Genomic DNA, 20500 nt, shown 5'->3' with positions numbered 1-20500 from the left:
AGGTGATTCGCTGGCTGCCGACAACCACTGGTAGATGGCAGCAGCCTGCAAATAACGAACAGAACCCAAGACCAGAAATTTGAAGCCACACCGCAAGTAATCAAGAAGCCGAGCTCAAGAGAGAGAGAGAGAGAGAGAGAGAGAGAGAGAGAAAGAGATACCGGGCTTGGGGAAATTTGGGATCACACGGATCGACGTCGAGATCCTCTTGATGCAATCGTTGCCGCCCTCGATCGCCATTGTGAACTAATAACATAAGTTGAAGCATTAAAGAAAAAACAGAGTGTACATACACACTGACATTTCATCAACCAATTTGAGGGCTACTGCGTTAGAGGGAACAAACGAATGAAGAGACAAAAAGAGATAACATACGGCAAGAGGTGCGTCAGCGATGGACGACGCAGAGCCTTAAACAGAGAGAGAGACAGAGAGACCAGGTTAGCATACCTGTTTCAAACGACGTCATATGAGAAGACCCATCATTAATTAGGGCTGCACCACCTTGATCGCACAGGTTATGGCTGTCAATCAGAGATACTTAAGAAGCGAAAGAGAAAGGCGTTCTGGGTCGGCCATGGCCGACTCAGAACCTAGTGTGAGCGAGAAGTATAAGGTTTCGTTCATACATGTGAAGAAGAGAGAGGCGGGACGGAGACGGGTTGCATTGCGGGAGAAGAAGAAGAACAGGGGAGACACAGGAGAAGATTTGAGACGTTTCTTGGAGAGGCATGGCAGAGGCGGTGGGAGTGGGCGACGGTTTTGTCAAGTTGGGGAAAGCAAATTCTAAGTAACATGGCAGTTTGCAATAACTTTTTGGCTCTTAGCGTTTAATGAAAAAAGTTATAAAACGGAAGCATAGGATCCCATATGTCTATAGGATTGTTGTGTTTTTGGCACATAGAGGAAATAACCAATCACTGACTTGAGTCTCGTCCACAAATTAGCCAATGCCAAATAGTTTTGATGCACGTTTAATTCAAACTTACCTTCCTAACTGTCATTTTTTTGCAATTACAGAGTTTTAATCGGAATTTTGGCTTTAATTTCATAAATAGGCCTCACTTTTCTTAATTTTTTAAAAGTGTTTACACTTTGGACATGTTACTAAGAATGGGCATTTGGCTGGGGCTGGTCGGACTTTCGGTCCCCCGACCTGCCATGAAAATGGCCGCTGGCCGGGCCAGCTCGAGTTGAACCGGACCAGGCTGAGTTGGCTCAATTAATTTTTTCTATTATTTTTTTCATGTAGTTCAACTTGAGCTTTGTAAGTGCAGGTATTTGTGTGCAGAAGAGATGCTCAGCTTAGAGATAGTTGATGCCCCCTCACTGGTAGTGATATAAGGCATTAAGGCCTAAAAAACTCACAGATCTGAATTGAATAATGAAACTATAATGAATGACACTTAAAAGTTGTTTAAAACAGCATAACTACAAGAGAAAAGAATCACCTGCCCTAAAAGAAAAACAAAAAGATACAACATTTTGAAGAAGGAAGCAGTATGAGACCCGAGCATAGCTTGGTCAGACTCAATTTGACCAAGCTGAGCTCGCACAAACATAAAAATTAGAAAATGCCTACATAACTTATAAGACTACAGTTATATACACGTTTGTGCATATAGCTTTATAGATCATACACATACACATATAAATTGCATACACACAAGTATTTGCGATAGCCTTCTAATAGCTAGTGCCCCACATAATCGAAGGATAGGATGGAAAGGCAACCAATTCAAGTAAGTGTTTGCAGCAACCACACGATGAACATTTTTCTTTTCAGATTGGCAACTAACTCAGGCAATATAATTCCCTACCTTAAAAAAAAAAAAAAAAAATCTATCGGGAATGTTCACATTTTGTGGACCATGAAGCCAAAAGTCATGGTCATGATGCTTCACACCAGGATATGGAAGAAATACTGATGGGTCACTCGCCCTTGTGATATTTGTCCATCCTTCTGCCGCTCGCCAAGTGGGCCATAAATCCATTGAGGCATATTAAACTATATGAATTTGGATAGCATCTCTTCATCATGATGACTGTAGAAACACGTAACAAGAAAGAGAGAAAGAGAGGAAACACACGATATACGTGGAAAACCCCAAAGAGAGGTGAAAAACCACGGAGAAGCTCTAACCTAGGGGCACAACCGCAACCCTAGGAGAGAGAAAATGTTATTCCAACTTAATCAACAATTACACTTAAGTTGAGAATATAAGAGGGAGAGATAGAAAGACCCGCCTAGGGTACCGAGCCAGCCTCGGTACCCATGCCCATGGGACTGGGTCCATATCTGGACCCGGTTCCCTGTTACAATACATTCTAACACTGCCCCTCAAGCTTGGCATACATGTCGAACATGCCAAGCTTGCTAACATTTTTTTCAATTTGAGATGTACATAAGGATTTAGTTAAGACATCTGCAACTTGATCTTCAGACTTCATATAGGGCAGGATCAACTCTTTTGCGTCTATGCGTTCCCGTATGAAGTGACGATCTATCTCCACATGTTTGGTTCTGTCATGCAGGATTGGATTATTAGCCAGGTTAATCGCAGACTTGTTGTCACAATACATCCTCATCTTCTCTTCCATTTTAACTCCAATATCTGCTAGAAGAATTTTGAGCCATAACATTTCTGTAACTCCCATAGCAACAGCCCTGTATTCAGCCTCAGCACTGGACCAGGAACAGACTTCTTGTCTTTTACTCCTCCATACCACCAGGTTACCCCCAAGAAATATGCAGTACCCTGTGGTAGACCTTCTAGTATCTGTGCATCCTGCCCAGTTTGGATCAGAGTATCCTTCAATGTTGAGTTGATCTTGCTGAGTATACAGTAATCCTTTCCCTGGGTCATTCTTTAGGTACCCCAACACTCTTTCTGCACTCTTCCAATGACAATCAGGGAGCATGCATAAACTGACTTAACACACTCACAGCATATGTAATATCAGGGTGAGTAAGAGTAAGATAGATAAGCTTACCGACTAGCCACTGATACCTCCCTTTTCCTTCGTCATCTAAGATTGTGCCAGTTTTGATGCTTATCCTTGTGTCAGACTCCATTGGAGTTAGAAATGGCCTACATCCAAGTTTACCTGTCTCCTTTAACAGATCCAAAGTGTATTTCCTTTGGCTCATAACCAGCCCCGTCTCTGACCGAGCAATCTCTATCCCCAAAAAGTACCTTACTTTACCCAAATCTTTAAGATCAAATTCAGCAACTAACCTCTCCTTCATCTTCTTTTTCTCTTCTTCATCGTCACCTGTGACTATCATATCATCAACATACACAAGAAGGAGACTCACCAGGCCATCTCTCTGCTTAATGAAAAGGGTATGATCATCATTCCCCTGTTTGTATCCATTAGTCTTCATCACTATCCTCAGTCTTTCAAACCATGCTCTAGGGGACTGCTTTAATCCATACAAGGCTTTCTTGAGATGACAACATTTCCCGCTTTGAACATATCCAGGAGGCATGCTCATGTATACCTCTTCTTCTAGATGGCCGTTCAAGAATGCATTCTTGACATCAAGCTGATCCATACTCCACTTCTTTTGTGCGGCAAGAGCTAAGATAACCCTCACAGTTTTTAGTTTGGCAACAGGAGCAAAAGTTTCAAGATAATCAATACCATATTTCTGGCTAAACCCCTTTGCAACAAGGCGAGCCTTATACCTTTCCACAGTACCATCTGGTTTGTACTTCACATTGAACACTCACTTGGAACCAACTAAATGAATCCCCTTGGGAATATCAACAACTTCCCAAGTGTCATTCTTCGCCAAGGCATCCATCTCCTCTGTTATGGACTGTAGCCATTTAGGATCCTCTCTAGCATCTTCCACACACCTGGGGATAACAGACTTAGACAATGATGTAATAAAGCATTTGTAATTCTTACTCAGTTTCGCATAAGAGACAAATCTCTGAATATGATGAGAGGTACAAGACCTGGTGCCCTTGCGCAGGGCTATAGGAAGCTCTTCCTTGATCATACTTGGGTCATCCAGGGAACTCGCAGGATTGGGATTGGTTACACCAACATTTTAAACCACATCAGTCTTCTTCCTTTCGTAAACCTTGCCAAACAAGTGATCACGGGCTGTAGGCTGATTATCAGCACGGCCCCCGTCCATGTGACTGTCTCTATCATCTCTGAATGTGGCTGCCACACTGTCACTTACCTTGTAGTCCAAGAAATCCATAAACTGAATCAACTGATTTGAGGAATACTCTTCACTACTGTTCCCTAGACACTCCCCCTGAAGAGGATTCCCATGAAAGTATGCCTCATGTTCATGAAAAGTAACATCCCGGAAGACATAGACTTTAGAAGTGGTAGGATCAACACATTTGTATCCCTTCTGAGTGGAGGAATACCCCAAGAAGACAGCCTTGATAGACCGAGGGTCAAGTTTCTTAAGAGTGGGACTATAGTCATGAACAAAACATACACACCCGAACACCCGAGGAGTAAGAGGCCAGGGATTCTGAGTCGGCCAAAGCATGGAATACGGGGAATGACCCTGCAACACATGGGTAGGCATACAGTTAATAAGGTGGGCACTAGTGAGAAGTGCATCACCCCAATAGCGCTTAGGAACCCGTCGATGAAACATAATAGCCCGGGTAACATCTAGTAAATGGCGATTCTTTCGTTCAGCCACGCCGTTTTGGGGAGGTGTGTAACTGCAGGACGTTTCATGAACAATACCCTTGCTCTTCAAGAAATCATCTAGGATTGAGAGACATACTCTCTAGCATTATCAGTGCGAAAAGCTTGGAGAGAGGTCTGAAACTGAGTCTCAACAAAAGCCACAAAGTTTTTGACAATAACGGGAACATCACTACGTTCTTTCAACAGGTAGACGAACGTACAACGGGAGTAATCATCAATAAGAGTCATAAAGTAGTGGAAACCACGACAAGTGGGTACTCCCGAAGGACCCCAAACATCAGAATGAACCAAAGCAAATGGACAAGTGGTTTTATTGAATGAAATAGGGTACGAGGCCCTAACATGTTTAGCCAACTGACACACTTCACAGGTGAAGGAGTCCATGGACATAGAATGAAACAAACTAGGAAACAACTTGTACAGGGTTCATCACATTTTTCCTACCCATGTTTTCTCATAGTCAATACTTTTGTCTCACGCATAAGCTCCTAACACTAACCATTATGCCGATGCATCTAGTTGGCCATGCACCAGCTATGTCTTCAGTTCACCATTTATTTCATGTGCCTGTGATTGACATTTTTAACTTGATGGTAGGGACGCTGCTTCATCAATATCCATATGCAGTTTCCATGTCTCACGAGACTGCTTACCGTCTTGCTGTACGGGGTTCATCGTATCTTTCTTTCCCAAAATTTTTCATAGGGAATACTTTTGTCTCACACATAACATCCTAAAAGTGACCATTATGTCGATGCAGCTAGTTGGCCATGCATCGGCCATGTCGTTAGTCGGCCATTTATTTCAAGTGCATTTCATTGACGTTTCGAACTTGATAGTAGGTACGTCGCCTCACCAAGATCCATATGTAGTTCCCATGCCTCACGGGACTGCTTCCCCTTTTGTTGTACGGGGTACATCACATCTTTCCTACCCAAGTTTATTCATAGTGAATACTTTTGTCTCGTACATAACCTCCTAAAACTGAGCATTATGCCGATGCATCTAGTTGGTCATGCATCGACTATGTCTTCAACTCGTCATTTATTTCAAATGCATGTGATTGACATTTTTAACTTGATGGTAGGGACGTTGTCTCATCAAGATCCACTTGCAGTTCCCATGTCTAACGGGACTGCATCCCCTTTTGTAGTACAGGGTTCATCACATTTTCCTTACCCAAGTTTTTTCATAGTCAATACATTTCTCACACATAAGCTCCTAACACTAACCATTACGCCGATGCATCTAGTTGGTCATGCATCGGCTATGTCTTCGGTTCACCATTTATTTCAAGTGCATGTGATTGACATTTTTAACTTGGTGGTAGAGACGCTGCCTCATCAATATCCATATGCAGTTTTCATGTCTCACGGGACTGCTTCCCCTCTTGTTGTACGGGGTTCATCGTATCTTTCCTACCCAAACTTTTTCATAGTGAATACTTTTGTCTCACACGTAACATACTAAAACTGACCATTATGTCGATGCATCTAGTTGGTCATGCATCGGCCACGTCTTTAGTCGGCCATCTATTTCAAGTGCATTTGATTGACGTTTTGAACTTGATAGTACGGACGTCGACTCACCAAGATCCATATGTAGTTCTCATCCCTCACGGGACTGCTTCCCCTTTTGTTGTACAGGGTACACCGCATCTTTCCTACCCTAGTTTATTCATCGTCAATACTTTTGTCTTCTACATAACCTCCTAAAACTGACCATTATCTCGATGCATCTAGTTGGCCATGCATCGGCTATGTCTTCAAATCGTCATTTATTTCAAATGCATGTGATTGACATTTTTAACGTGATGATAGGAACGTTGTCTCATCAAGATCCACTTGCAGTTCCCATGTCTCACGGAACTGCATCCCATTTTGTTGAACAGGGTTCATCACATTTTTCCTACCCAGGTTTTTTCATAGAGTGTAGTTGGTTCCATCAAGCTTGTACGGAGCATGATAACTTCCTCCTTCGATCAAGACTTTGGAGTCCTCCATAAGAGCAAGATTTTAAGTAACAATCTCCAAGAGAAACAAAGAGGAAGTCCTCCTAGAAATTTCACCAAACAGTTGGTGAGCAGCAATAATAAGGTCTTCAAGAAATGTTGATCAGCAACAATGGCCTCGTCTGAAAATTTTCTTCAACAGTCCAGTAGCATAAACAGCAAAAAACAGCTTATAAAAGCTTTCCAACATGCAGCCCAATGGCTCTGATACCATATAAATGTGACTATAATAGTCACTAAAGAAGAATATGATAGGAAAAGGCACTAAGGCCACTTGAAATATATCAATCTTATTGAATGAATGTCAAATGGCTGTGTAAAACAGCATACATTGTACAAGAGGCAGCCCAAGAATATATATAACCAATTAGAGTGAAGGAGAGAAGGAAGAGAGGGCTGTTCTAGCCGTTGGAGGTTCCAACGGCTCATAAAGGAGCCGTTGGAGGTTCCAACGGCTCATAAAGGAGCCGTTGGAGGTTCCAACGGCTCATAAAGGAGCCGTTGGAACTCCCAACGGCTAGAACAAAGGGGAAACAAAAAGAAAAAGAAAAGGAAAAAGAAAAGAAAAGAAAAAGAAAAGAAAAGAAAAAAAAAAAAGGAAAATAAAAGAAAAGAAAAAGAAAAATAAAAGAAATAATAAAATACATAAAAATGAAAATAAAATGTAAAAAATGTAAAACCTAATCTAGCTATGATATCAACAAGATATCTTATTTCCTAACATACATAACCTCCTAAAACTGATTATTATGGCGATGCATCTGGTTGGCCATGCATCGGCTATGTCTTCAATCTGTCATTTATTGTCTTCAATCTGTCATTTATTTCAAATGCATGTGATTGACATTTTTAACTTGATGGTAGGGATGTTGCCTCATCAATATCAATATGTAGTTCCCATATCCCACCAGACTACTTCCCCTCTTGTTGTACGAGGTTCATCGTATCCATCCTACCCTATCTTTTTCATAGTCAATACTTTTGTCTCACACATAACCTCTTAAAATTGACCATTATGCCGATGCATTTAGTTGGTCATGCATCGGATATGTCGCCAGTCAGCCATTTATTTCAAGTGCACTTGATTGACATTTTTAACTTAACGGTGGAGACATGTCCTCAACAAATCATTTAGCAGTGCCCAGGACTCACGGGACTGCGCCTGTAATGAGACGATCACACATCATTAACAACTCATCCCTTCAGTACTCCTTAAGTAATAAGTGTCGCTCTCTCTTGCCAAGACGATAAGGTGAGATGCACAAGATTGCCAACAATAATGCCAAACAAAGTCTATGTTCGTTCATGTCTATTCGTCAAAAAAGTGCTCGCAGATGCAACATCCGCTACATAATCACGAGAACCAAATAGCCATTTATCTCAACTGCACATAACTGACATTTTTAACTTGATGGTACGGACGTTGTCTCATCAAGATCCATTTGCAGTTCCCATGTCTCACGGGACTGCTTCCCCTTTTGTTGTAAAGGGTTCATCACATTTTTCCTACCTAAGTTTTTTCATAGTCAATACCTTTGTCTCGCACATAAGCTCCTAACACTAACCATTACGCCGATGCATCTAGTTGGCCATGCATTGGCTATCTTTTCAGTTCACCATTTATTTCAAGTGCATGCGCTTGACATTTATAACTTGATGGTAGGGACAATACCTCAATATCCATATGCAGTTCTCATGTCTCACGGGACTGCTTCCCCTCTTGTTGTATGGGGTTCATCGTATCTTTCCACCCTAAGGTTTTTCATAGTGAATACTTTTGTCTCACACGTAACATACTAAAACTGACCACATCTAGTTGGTCATGCATCGGCCACGTCTTTAGTCGGCCATCTATTTCAAGTGCATTTGATTGACGTTTTGAACTTGATAGTACGGACGTTGCCTCACCAAGATCCATATGTAGTTCTCATCCCTCACGGGACTGCTTCCCCTAATGTTGTACAGGGTACACCGCATCTTTCCTACCCTAGTTTATTCATAGTCAATACATTTGTCTTCTACATAACCTCCTAAAACTGACCATTATCTCGATGCATCTAGTTGGCCATGCATCGGCTATGTCTTCAAATCGTCATTTATTTCAAATGCATGTGATTTACATTTTTAACGTGATGATAGGAACGTTGTCTCATCAAGATCCACTTGCAGTTCCCAGTTCCCATGTCTCACGGAACTGCATCCCATTTTGTTGAACAGGGTTCATCACATTTTTCCTACCCAGGTTTTTTCATAGTCAATACCTTTGTCTCACACATAAGCTCCTAACACTAACCATTACGCCGATGCATCTAGTTGGCCATACATCGGCTATGTCTTCAGTTTACCATTTATTTCAAGTGCATGTGATTGACATTTTTAACTTGATGGTAGGGTCGTTGTCATGCAGTTCCCATGTCTCATGGGTCTGCTTCCCACTTGTTGTACGGGGTTCATCGTATCTTTCCTACCCAAGTTCTTTCATAGTCAATACTTTTGTCTCACACATAACATCCTAAAACTGACCGTAATGTCGATGCATCTAGTTGGCCATGCATCGGCCATGTCTTCAATCGGTCATTTTTTTCAAGTGCATTTGATTGACGTCTTGAACTTGATAGTAAGTACGTCGCCTCACCAAGATCCATATGTAGTTCCCATGCATCACGGGACTGCTCCCCCTTTTGTTGTACGGGGTACATCGCATCTTTCCTACCTACTTTAGTCATATTCAATACTTTTGCCTCGTACACAACCTCCTAAAACTGACCATTATGCCGATGGATCTAGCTGGCCATGCATCGGCTATGTCTTCAATTCGTCCATTATTTCAAATGCATGTGATTGACATTTTTAACATGATGGTAGGGACGTTGTCTCATCAAGATCCACTTGCAGTTCCCATGTCTCATGGGACTGCATCCCCTTTTGTTGTACAGGGTTCATCACATTTTTCTTACCCAAGTTTTTTCATAGTCAATACCTTGGTCTCACACATAAGCTCCTAACACTAACCATTACGCCGATGCATCTAGTTGGCCATACATCGGCTATGTCTTCAATTCACCATTTATTTCAAGTGCATGTGATTGACATTTTTAACTTAATGGTAGAGTCGTTGTCATGCAGTTCCCATGTCTCACGGTACTGCTTCCCCCTTATAGCCTCCTAAAACATACTATTATGCCGATGCATCTAGTTGCCCATGCATCGACTATGTCTTCAATTCGTCATTTATTTCAAATGCAAGTGATTGACATTTTTAACTTGATGGTAGGGACGTTGTCTATCCAAGATCCATTTGCAGTTCCGATGTCTCACGGGACCGCTTCCCCTTTTGTTGTACAGGGTTCATCACATTTTTTTCCTACCCAAATTTTTTCATAGTCAATACCTTTGTCTCACACATAAGCTCCTAACACTAACCATCAAGCCGATGCATCTAGTTGGCCATGCATTGGCTATGTCTTCAGTTCACCATTTATTTCAAAAGCATGTGATTGACATTTTTAACTTGATGGTAAGGACGTTGTCTCATCAATATCCATATGCAATTCTCATGTCTCACGAGACTGCTTCCCCCCTTGTTGTACAAGGTTCATCGTATCTTTCCTACCCAAGTTTTTTCATAGTCAATGCTTTTGTCTCACACATAACCTCCTAAAATTGACCATTATGCCGATGCATTTAGTTGGCCATACATTGGCTATGGCGTCACTGAGCCATTTATTTCAAGTGCACTTGATTGACATTTTTAACTTGATGGTGAAGACATTTCCTCAACAACTTCGTTTAGCGGTTCCCACTTCCGAGGTCTCACGAGACTGCTTCTCCTCTGGTTGTACGGTTTTATCGTATCATTTGTGCCCGTAATGAGACGATCACACATCCTGCCGCTCTCTCTTGCCAAGACGATGAAGCGAGATGCACAAGATTGTCAATAATAATCCCAAACAAAGTCTATGTTCGTTCATGTCTATTCGTCAAAAATGCAGCTCTCATGTCTCACGGGACTTTGCCGATGCATCTAGTTGGCTATGCATCGGCTATGTCTTCAGTTCACCATTTATTTCAAGTGCATGTGATTGACATTTTTAACTTGATGGTAGGGACGTTGCCTCATCAATATCCATATGCAGCTCTCATGTCTCAGCTCTCATGTCTCACGGGACTGCTTCCCCTCTTGTTGTATGGGGTTCATCGTATCTTTCCTACCCAAGTTTGTTCATAGTGAATACTTTTGTCTCACACATAACCTCCTAAAATTGACCATTATGCCGATGCATTTAGTTGGCCAAGCATCGGCTATGTCGTTAGTGAGCCATTTATTTCAAGTGCACTTGATTGACATTTTTAATTTGATGGTGAAGATATTGCCTCAACAACATCGTTTAGCAGTTCCCAGGTCTCACGGGACTGCTTCTCCTCTGGTTGTACGGGTTTCTTCGTATCATTTGTCTCATCAAGATCCATATGCATTTCTCATGCCTCACGGGACTGCTTCCCCTTTTGTTGTACGGGTTTCATCGCATCTTTCCTACCCTAGTTTTTCGTAGTCAACACTTTTGTCTCGTACATAACCTCATAAAACTGACCACTATGCCGATGCATCTAGTTGGCCATGCATCGGCTATGTCTTCAATCCGTCATCTATTTCAAATGCATGTGATTGACATTTTTAACTTGATGGTAGGGACGTTGCCTCATCAATATCAATATGCAGTTCCCAAGTCTCACGGGACTGCTTCCCCTCTTGTTATACAGGGTTCATCGTATCCTTCATACCCTAGCTTTTTCATAGTCAATACTTTTGTCTCACACATAACCTCCTAAAATTGACCATTACGTCGACGTATTTAGTTGGCCATGCATCGGTTATATCGTCAGTCAGCCATTTATTTCAAGTGCACTTGATTGACATTTTTAACTTGATGGTGGAGACATTTCCTCAACAACATCGTTCAGTAGTTCCCAGGTCTCACGGGACTGCTTCTCCTCTGGTTGTACGGGTTTCATCGTATCATTTGCGCCCGTAATGAGACGATCACATATCATTAACAACTCATCCCTTCAGTACTCCTTAAGTTATAAGTGCCGCTCTCTCTTGCCAAGACGATAAGGCGAGATGCACATCAATAACAACTCGTCCCTTGAGTACTCCTTAAGTTATAAGTGCCGCTCTTGCTTGCCAAGACGATGAGGCGAGATGCACAAGATTGTCAATAATAATCCCAAACAAAGTCTATGTTTGTTCTGTCTATTCGTCAAAAATGTGCTCGCAGATGCAACATTCGCTACTTTACCAAGAGAACCAAACAGCCATTTATTTCAATTGCACATAACTGACATTTTGAACTTGATGGTGAGTGCGTTGTCTCATCAAGATCCATTTGCAGTTCCCATGTCTCATGGGATTGCTTCCCCTTTTGTTGTACAAGGTACATCACATTGTTCCAACCCAAGTTTTTTCATAGTCAATACCTTTGTCTCACACATAAGCTCCTAACACTAACCATTACGCCGATGTATTTAGTTGGCCATGCATCGGCTATGTTTTCAGTTCACCATTTATTCCAAGTGCATGTGATTGACATTTTTAACTTGATGGTAGCGACGTTGCCTCATCAATATCCATATGCAGTTCTCATGTCTCACAGGACTGCTTCCCCTCTTGTTGTACGGGGTTCATCGTATCTTTCCTACCCAAGTTTGTTCATAGTGAATACTTTTGTCTCACACATAACCTCCTAAAATTGACTATTATGCTGATGCATTTAGTTGGCCTTACATTGATTGAGTCGTTAGTGAGCCATTTATTTGCATCTAATTGACATTTTTTACTTTATGGTAGAGACGTTGCTTCATCAACATCCTTGAGTAGTTCACAGGTCCCAGGGGACTGTTTCTCCTCTTGTTGTATGGGGTTCATGGTATCTTTTGTGTTCATAATGAGGCAATCACACACTATTCACATCTCATACCTTAGGTGCACCTTAATTTATAAGTGTCGTTGTCTTTTGCCGAGACAATGAAGCAAGATGCATAAGATTGTCAATAATTATCCCAAACAAAGTCTATGTTTATTCCTTAACCAGACAACCATTTCTTTCAAGTGCACATAACTGACATTTTGAACTTGATGATAGGGACGTTGTCTCATCAAGATCCAATTGCAGTTCCGATGACTGACGGGACTGCTTCCCCTTTTGTTGTACGGGGTACATCACATTTTTCCTACCCAAGTTTTTTCATATTCAATACCTTTGTCTCGCACATAAGCTCCTAACACTAACCATTACGCCGATGCATCTAGTTGGCCATGCATTGGCTATCTTTTCAGTTCACCATTTATTTCAAGTGCATGTGCTTGACATTTATAACTTGATGGTAGGGACAACACCTCATCAATATCCATATGCAGTTCTCATGTCTCACGGGACTGCTTCCCCTCTTGTTGTACAGGGTTCATCGTATCTTTCCACCCCAAGCTTTTTCATAGTGAATACTTTTGTCTCACACGTAACATACTAAAACTGACCATTATGTCGATGCATCTAGTTGGTCATGCATTGGCCACGTCTTTAGTCGGCCATCTATTTCAAGTGCATTTGATTGACGTTTTGAACTTGATAGTACGGACGTCGCCTCACCAAGATCCATATGTAGTTCTCATCCCTCACGGGACTGCTTCCCCTTTTGTTGTACAGGGTACACCGCATCTTTCCTACCCTAGTTTATTCATAGTCAATACTTTTGTCTTCTACATAACCTTCTAAAACTGACCATTATCTCGATGCATCTAGTTGGCCATGCATCGGCTATGTATTCAAATCGTCATTTATTTCAAATGCATGTGATTGACATTTTTAACGTGATGATAGGAACGTTGTTTCATCAAGATCCACTTGCAGTTCCCATGTCTCACGGAACTGCATCCCATTTTGTTGAACAGGGTTCATCACATTTTTCCTACCCAGGTTTTTTCATAGTCAATACCTTTGTCTCACACATAAGCTCCTAACACTAACCATTACGCCGATGCATCTAGTTGGCCATACATCGGCGATGTCTTCAGTTTACCATTTATTTCAAGTGCATGTGATTGACATTTTTAACTTGATGGTAGGGTCGTTGTCATGCAGTTCCCATGTCTCACGGGAATGCTTCCCACTTGTTGTACGGGGTTCATCGTATCTTTCCTACCCAAGTTCTTTCATAGTCAATAATTTTGTCTCACACATAACATCCTAAAACTGACCATAATGTCGATGCATCTAGTTGGCCATGCATCGGCCATGTCTTCAGTTGGTCATTTTTTTCAAGTGCATTTGATTGACGTCTTGAACTTGATAGTAAGTACGTCGCCTCACCAAGATCCATATGTAGTTCCCATGCATCACGGGACTGCTCCCCCTTTTGTTGTACGGGGTACATCGCATCTTTTCTACCTACTTTAGTCATATTCAATACTTTTGCCTCGTACACAACCTCCTAAAACTGACCATTATGCCGATGGATCTAGCTGGCCATGCATCGGCTATGTCTTCAATTCGTCCATTATTTCAAATGCATGTGATTGACATTTTTAACATGATGGTAGGGACGTTGTCTCATCAAGATCCACTTGCAGTTCCCATGTCTCATGGGACTGCATCCCCTTTTGTTGTACAGGGTTCATCACATTTTTCTTACCCAAGTTTTTTCATAGTCAATACCTTGGTCTCACACATAAGCTCCTAACTCTAACCATTACGCTGATGCATCTAGTTGGCCATACATCGGCTATATCTTCAGTTCACCATTTATTTCAAGTGCATGTGATTGACATTTTTAACTTGATGGTAGGGTCGTTGTCATGCAGTTCCCATGTCTCACGGTACTGCTTCCCCCTTGTTGTACGGGGTTCATCGTATCTTTCCTACCCAAGTTCTTTCATAATCAATACTTTTGTCTCACACATATCCTCCTATAATTGACCATTATGCCGATGCATTTAGTTGGCGATGCATCGGCTATGTCGTCAGTGAGCCACTTATTTCAAGTGCAGTTGATTGACATTTTTAACTTGATGGTGGAGACATTGCCTCAACAACATCATTCTCATGTCTCACGAAACTGCTTCCCCTTTTGTTGTACCGGGTTCATCACATTTTTCCTACCCAAGTTTTTTCATAGTCAATACCTTTGTCTCACACATGAGCTCCTAACACTAACCATTACGCCGATGCATCTAGTTGGCCATGCATCGGCTATGTCTTGAGTTCTCCATTTATTTAATGTGCCTGACATTTTTAACTTGATGGTAGGGACGCTGCCTCATCAATATCCATATGCAGTTCCCATGTCTCACGAGACTGCTTCCCCTCTTGTTGTACGGGGTTTATTGTATCTTTCCTACTTAAGTTTTTTCATAGTGAATACTTTTGTCCCACACATGACATCCTAAAACTGACCATTATGTCGATGCATCTAGTTGGCCATGCATCGGCCATGTCTTCAGTCGGCCATTTATTTCAAGTGCATTTGATTGACCTTTTGAACTTGATAGTAGGGACGTCGCCTCACCAAGATCCATATGTAGTTCCCATGCCTCACGGGACTGCTTCCCCTTTGTTGTACGGGGTACATCGCATCTTTCCTACCCCCGTTTATTCATAGTCAATACTTTTGTCTCGTACATAACCTCCTAAGACTGACCATTATGCCGATGCATCTAGTTGGTCATGCATCGGCTATGTTTATTCATCACTGTTCATCATTGTTCGTAAATATACTACTAAAGTTTGCATTATACATGTGTATGCATTATTATGCACATCGTGTAATATATTTGTCTTATAATGAACCGAAATTATTATTTTGTACGCATGAACATATGATTTATCCAAGAAACAAAGTTGTCAAAGTCAGGCTGAATGATTGAGTCGACCCAACAAGTCACAGACTCACAAATCAATTCACCACGAGTCGAATCCCGAGTCACTGGGGTTTTAAAAACTTGTGTTTGACATCATACTCCTTTCGACTCCTCAAGCCCATTACTGCTTTATCATGCATTTAATTTACATCTACCACGAGGAAACCACCTCTAACAGCATCTCCACATCTAGGATTGACTTGGGAGCCTTCCCTCTTTCCTCCATGCTAATACGTCTAACCTACATCCTTAATATCGAGAGAAACTATGTGTGAAAGTTAACTATTCTCATCATGTTTTTACACTTTCCCAGCCTTGTGCAGTTTCGATTGTCATTTCTGTAGTCTCACGTGTAAGATCTTGAAAATGGCTTTTGTACCAATGCTTGTAGTTGGCCATGTGAGAAACTCGGCATTGGAACCCTCTCATTATCCTCAACAATAGTAGGTAATGCCATTTATAACTTGTTTTAAGTTGGAAATTTTTAGTGGTGAAGATTTGATATTTTCATGCTTATGGTGCAATAGGTATTGAAAAAGATATGTGATCATCCGTCTCTATTGACTCAAAGAGCAACAGATGATGTGTTGGAAGGGATGGACAAGATGCTTGATGGCGACGATCATGCTCTCATGGAAAAGATGGTGATGGATGTTACGAGAATCTCTTCGGATGATGCACCAAGACAGTTGGGCAATGTTTCATGCAAAATAAATTTTCTCATGTCTTTGCTGGTACGTGCTTCTGGCAATGCTTGTCTCTGCTGGTTCCTTTTCCTTGCAAATGTTGAACTTGTTCTGCTAATCACCATGCAGGAAAATTTGGTTGCAGAAGATCATAACGTCCTTGTGTTTTCTCAGACACGGAAGATGTTAGACATCATTCAGGTATGGTTTGGCATTGTTTAGAATTATTATTGAACATGATTTATGCCTATGCCTGGGATTGATCTGTTTGCAAGTTGAACTAATCGATCTATTTAGGCCGTTGCTTGAATTCAATTAATGAGGTCTTAAACAACTTTTTACCAGCAGGCAAAAAGTTGATTGCCAGCCCAATTTATAAACCCTGGGTCCAATTCTTATCCATTTCTCCATTTAGTTCAAGTCTTCTAAAACACTGTCAGTTGCACTATACTCCTGGCTGGGAAGCCATTTTAGCTGTCAAGCTAAAGGAGGTCAAGGATTTGATGATATGTCTCATGGCATATTAAGGTAGCAAAAATTATCTTTAGGTTGTGAATACAAGGAGTAGAAGAGAAAAGTCGGGCAAAAGAAATTGCATGAAAAAGTGAAGGGGACTTATGTATGATGTTTCAGTGAAAGAATCTTGTTCATAGAATGAGGATTTCATTCTGGAGCAAATAGAACAAAATTGGACAAATTCGTGCAAGTATAATTGGAATAGCGAAAAAAGCTGGAGGTTTATGGATTGGGAAGGGGTGCAACATTTTCTAGATTTCACCACAAAACGTTAGAATGATTATGCTATCTGGGGTTGTAGGTTTTGAATTAGGAATCATACCCCGTCTACCAAACCCTTTTTTATGCTTGTGCTGGTTTTTCACAATACTCTTAAAACTGCAATGCATAAGACACTGAGTTTCTGCATGAGTATGTCTCATTCACTGTTCAAATGAGTGTCAATATTTGCTCCAACTAATCTCCAATTTTATCCATCCTTTTGCACCAATAACGCAATGATGATACCTCACATATTCCTCATTGATTGCTCCCAAAGACATCCATGGCGCTCTCTCCTGCATAGATGATGAGGCAGGATGTGTAAAATTGTTATTAAGTCTCAAACAAAGTTGATGCTTCTTCATTGCTTTTCATCATGAATGTGCCCCAGATGCTGCATCTACCATTTGTCTATGCTTATGAGTTAACTTATCATAATAATATTCCGCCAACTGCTATTTTGGATTTTGATTGTGGGGACATTGCCACATAAGATCCTTGAGTGGTTCCCACATCTCAAGGGATTACTCCCCAGTCCCCCTCTTCTTGTACATCATTGGTTGTAGTTTTTCCATATTGGTTCATTTTACCTATGGCAAAATCTTGTTTCAAAAACTCTTTATGCATCTCCAGATAGTAATTAAAACATTACCCAAGGATTTCTTACTCGTGTTCTGCCTTATCTTTCAATGAAAAGGAAAAATCTAAAATCCAGAACAAGAACATAAATATGAATGCAGATGCTAGAGGGATATTCATAAAGGCAACAAATGTTGCAGCTGAGTAATATATCTGAAAACTAAAAAACCCATTTATGAAGAGCTGTTATAATTTGCCTATACAACGGAAGCTATGGATGTAAAAATATTGTCATATGGATGGCAATAAGAAGCAGTACAGAATTTTACAACAATCAACAGTATTTTCAAGCATGGAATAGAGATGACCGCTAGATCAGCAACAAACAAGCCACAACTACACAAAACATTTGCAAATAAAAGGAGGCAGTCTAAGATGATCATCAATCAGATGAATGGCAACATGGTTCTCCAAACAAAGCACAGCAGAATAGACACAGGATAAATGTGAAGGACCTTCAGCAGCCTACTATAGAATATTACTTCACCTTGGAAAAGAAAACCTCCTGTAGCACATGTACCTTTTCAAACCTCTCAAGAATGATAGATATATCCCCGTTTTCCAGTGCACTAAGGCCCCATGACTACATACCACTGCTTACCGACGAGTGGCTCTATGACCTATTATATACAAGTGCTCCATTTAATTTGACTAGACTGTTTTGCAAAAAACCAATTATCTTATGATATATAGAGAGAGAAAATTCCTGACCTCCCCACCACACTGTCATCTTGGTAGTCTTGATGTAGATGATTCCTTCTTCACAGCAAGACCAGCCTCTTCGAGATCTGCCCACAATTTGTTGAAAGCTTCAAACAATCAAGTCCACTGAAATAACAAAGTAGGAGTCTCAGGCATCCGTAAGATCAATTCCATCCTTGTTAATGACATTTAGTATTGGGATGCCCAATTTTCTTGCAAGACCATAATCATTATGATCATGTACAGGGTTTATCTTCAGCAGTCCAGTTCCAAATTATTTGTCAACATATGGCCTCAGAGGATTTCAGCAAATTAATTTTTCATGTATATTAAACAATTTAAAGACAAACTATCTTGCAAAAGTAGGATGTAGATGCACAGGTAACAAACAGCTATAGGATATGCAATAAGAGCAATAAAGGCATCTATCTACTTCAGAAGCGTCCAATCCTTCAAAATACTAAAAGAACAAAAACTAATTTGAAGGGGTACCATCGAATCCCTTGACTGCCGCTTGGATGACATCCTTCGTGTGATGCTCATAAACGCTCAAGTTCGTGCAAGTCTCGTCGAACACGTAATCTGCACAGTCAGACCAAGAGCCCCGTTCAGCGTTTTTGCACTGTAAGAGGGAACCGCAGAGAAGAGAAGAACCTGCAGGACGGGAGGGCAAAAGGAGTTTACCCAAAGCGAAGGAGACGGACCGATCGATCGATCACTAAATAGTGAAATCGCGAATCGATGGATCGACGAGCGAGGGACGAGGCCGATCGAACTCTTCTCCACTTCGCTACTCTGTCTCTCGACCTTTTAGATGCCCCCCCTCCCCTTCCCTTCCAAGTAATGATCATAAAGATCGACCTGCATTGGTCTTGTGGGTTAAAATTTTTCTCAAGCCCTAATGAGAGCGCAGAAACGCTGAAAGAGCGAGGGAGGAGGAAGGAAACTCACCAGCGGAAGGATGATGGATAGGAGCTGCTGCTCGTAATTTGGAAGGATGAACTGCGGCAACCCACCGATGCAATCTGCATCCTCCTCCATCGTCGCACCATCGAGGATCCAGCCTCCTCCATCGTCGCGCCATCGAAGATCCAAACTCCTCCCATCGAGAGAGAAGGAGAGGGTGCTTTCTTTCCGGGAACTCGGCGGGAAAAAGAAAGCCCTCGTAACAGAATGGCCGTTGAGAAGTGTTTCTTGAACTTCTTGATTTATTGTGACCCCTTTTCATTCTTACTTTGAAAAAATTATAAATAGGCGCCCACAGCCGCTCAAATTTTCAAACACCACAATGATACCCCCAACTTTTGCACGAAGTCTCGCTTACTCACAAAAACAATTAATTTTTTTCTAAACATTTAACATAAAAATGAGAAGGTGATAAAAAAATTTTCAAAATTTAAGTTTTAGTTCGGGTGCTGTATGATATTTCATGCTCATCAAACGTGCCCCTTAAGTTATTGTTAGTAATCCTTGTTGGTTGAATCAGTGTGTATCAGCCGATTCCCTCCATTTTGTTATTTTTAAATCAGTGTAAAATATTTTAAACTATTTTTTAATTTAAATAAGATATTAGCCCCTCTTGTATTTTATAATTTAAATAAGAAATTATATTTGATTTTGTGTATGATTTATAAACTTTGTTATATTAAATGAATTATTAAATCATTTAAATTTATAAAAAAAAATAGAATATTTGGCGATCCCAACTACCCATCTTTTATATTGTTGAAGGTGTGCGTTTGATTAACTTGTATATTGTTGAGACTTTTAATTACTTTTAAATATATTTTGAAGTTTTATTTAACTATTTTTATTTTTTAATATTTTTAATCAATTCGCAACCAATCAACTGACGGGCGGCCTGGCCGGCCAATTTGGTGTACAAGGTGGCAGGAAGGAATGACAAGAGTTGTGTGACTCATCACTCATGAAACAAATTAAAGATGGTAGTACAAGGAATTTTTTTAAATTTGAGTAGATTCACCAAACAACACTTGAAACATGTGTCTCATGAATTTAACCCAATTTTGAAGTAGATTCATGAAACACTAACGCTCATTAAAAGACTCTTTGGTC

General features: G+C 40.8%; 1 long non-coding RNA gene across 1 annotated transcript; it reads right to left on the bottom strand.

Annotated features, from left to right (window-relative positions):
• Window positions 1-206: 206 nt before the first annotated feature.
• On the bottom strand, window positions 207-19916 carry LOC116256687 (uncharacterized). The gene is made up of 6 exons (XR_004173168.2): window positions 19376-19916; window positions 19109-19285; window positions 18917-19006; window positions 18434-18550; window positions 18243-18342; window positions 207-246 (listed from the first exon to the last, which is right to left on the bottom strand). It is a non-coding gene; the product is annotated as an uncharacterized LOC116256687 (long non-coding RNA).
• Between the last annotated feature and the right edge of the window lie 584 nt (window positions 19917-20500).

Source organism: Nymphaea colorata, chromosome 6, assembly GCF_008831285.2.
Source record: "Nymphaea colorata isolate Beijing-Zhang1983 chromosome 6, ASM883128v2, whole genome shotgun sequence".
Lineage (NCBI taxonomy): Eukaryota > Viridiplantae > Streptophyta > Magnoliopsida > Nymphaeales > Nymphaeaceae > Nymphaea > Nymphaea colorata.
Note: the sequence above shows the minus strand (reverse complement) of the source record. Positions and strands in the feature narration are given on the sequence as shown.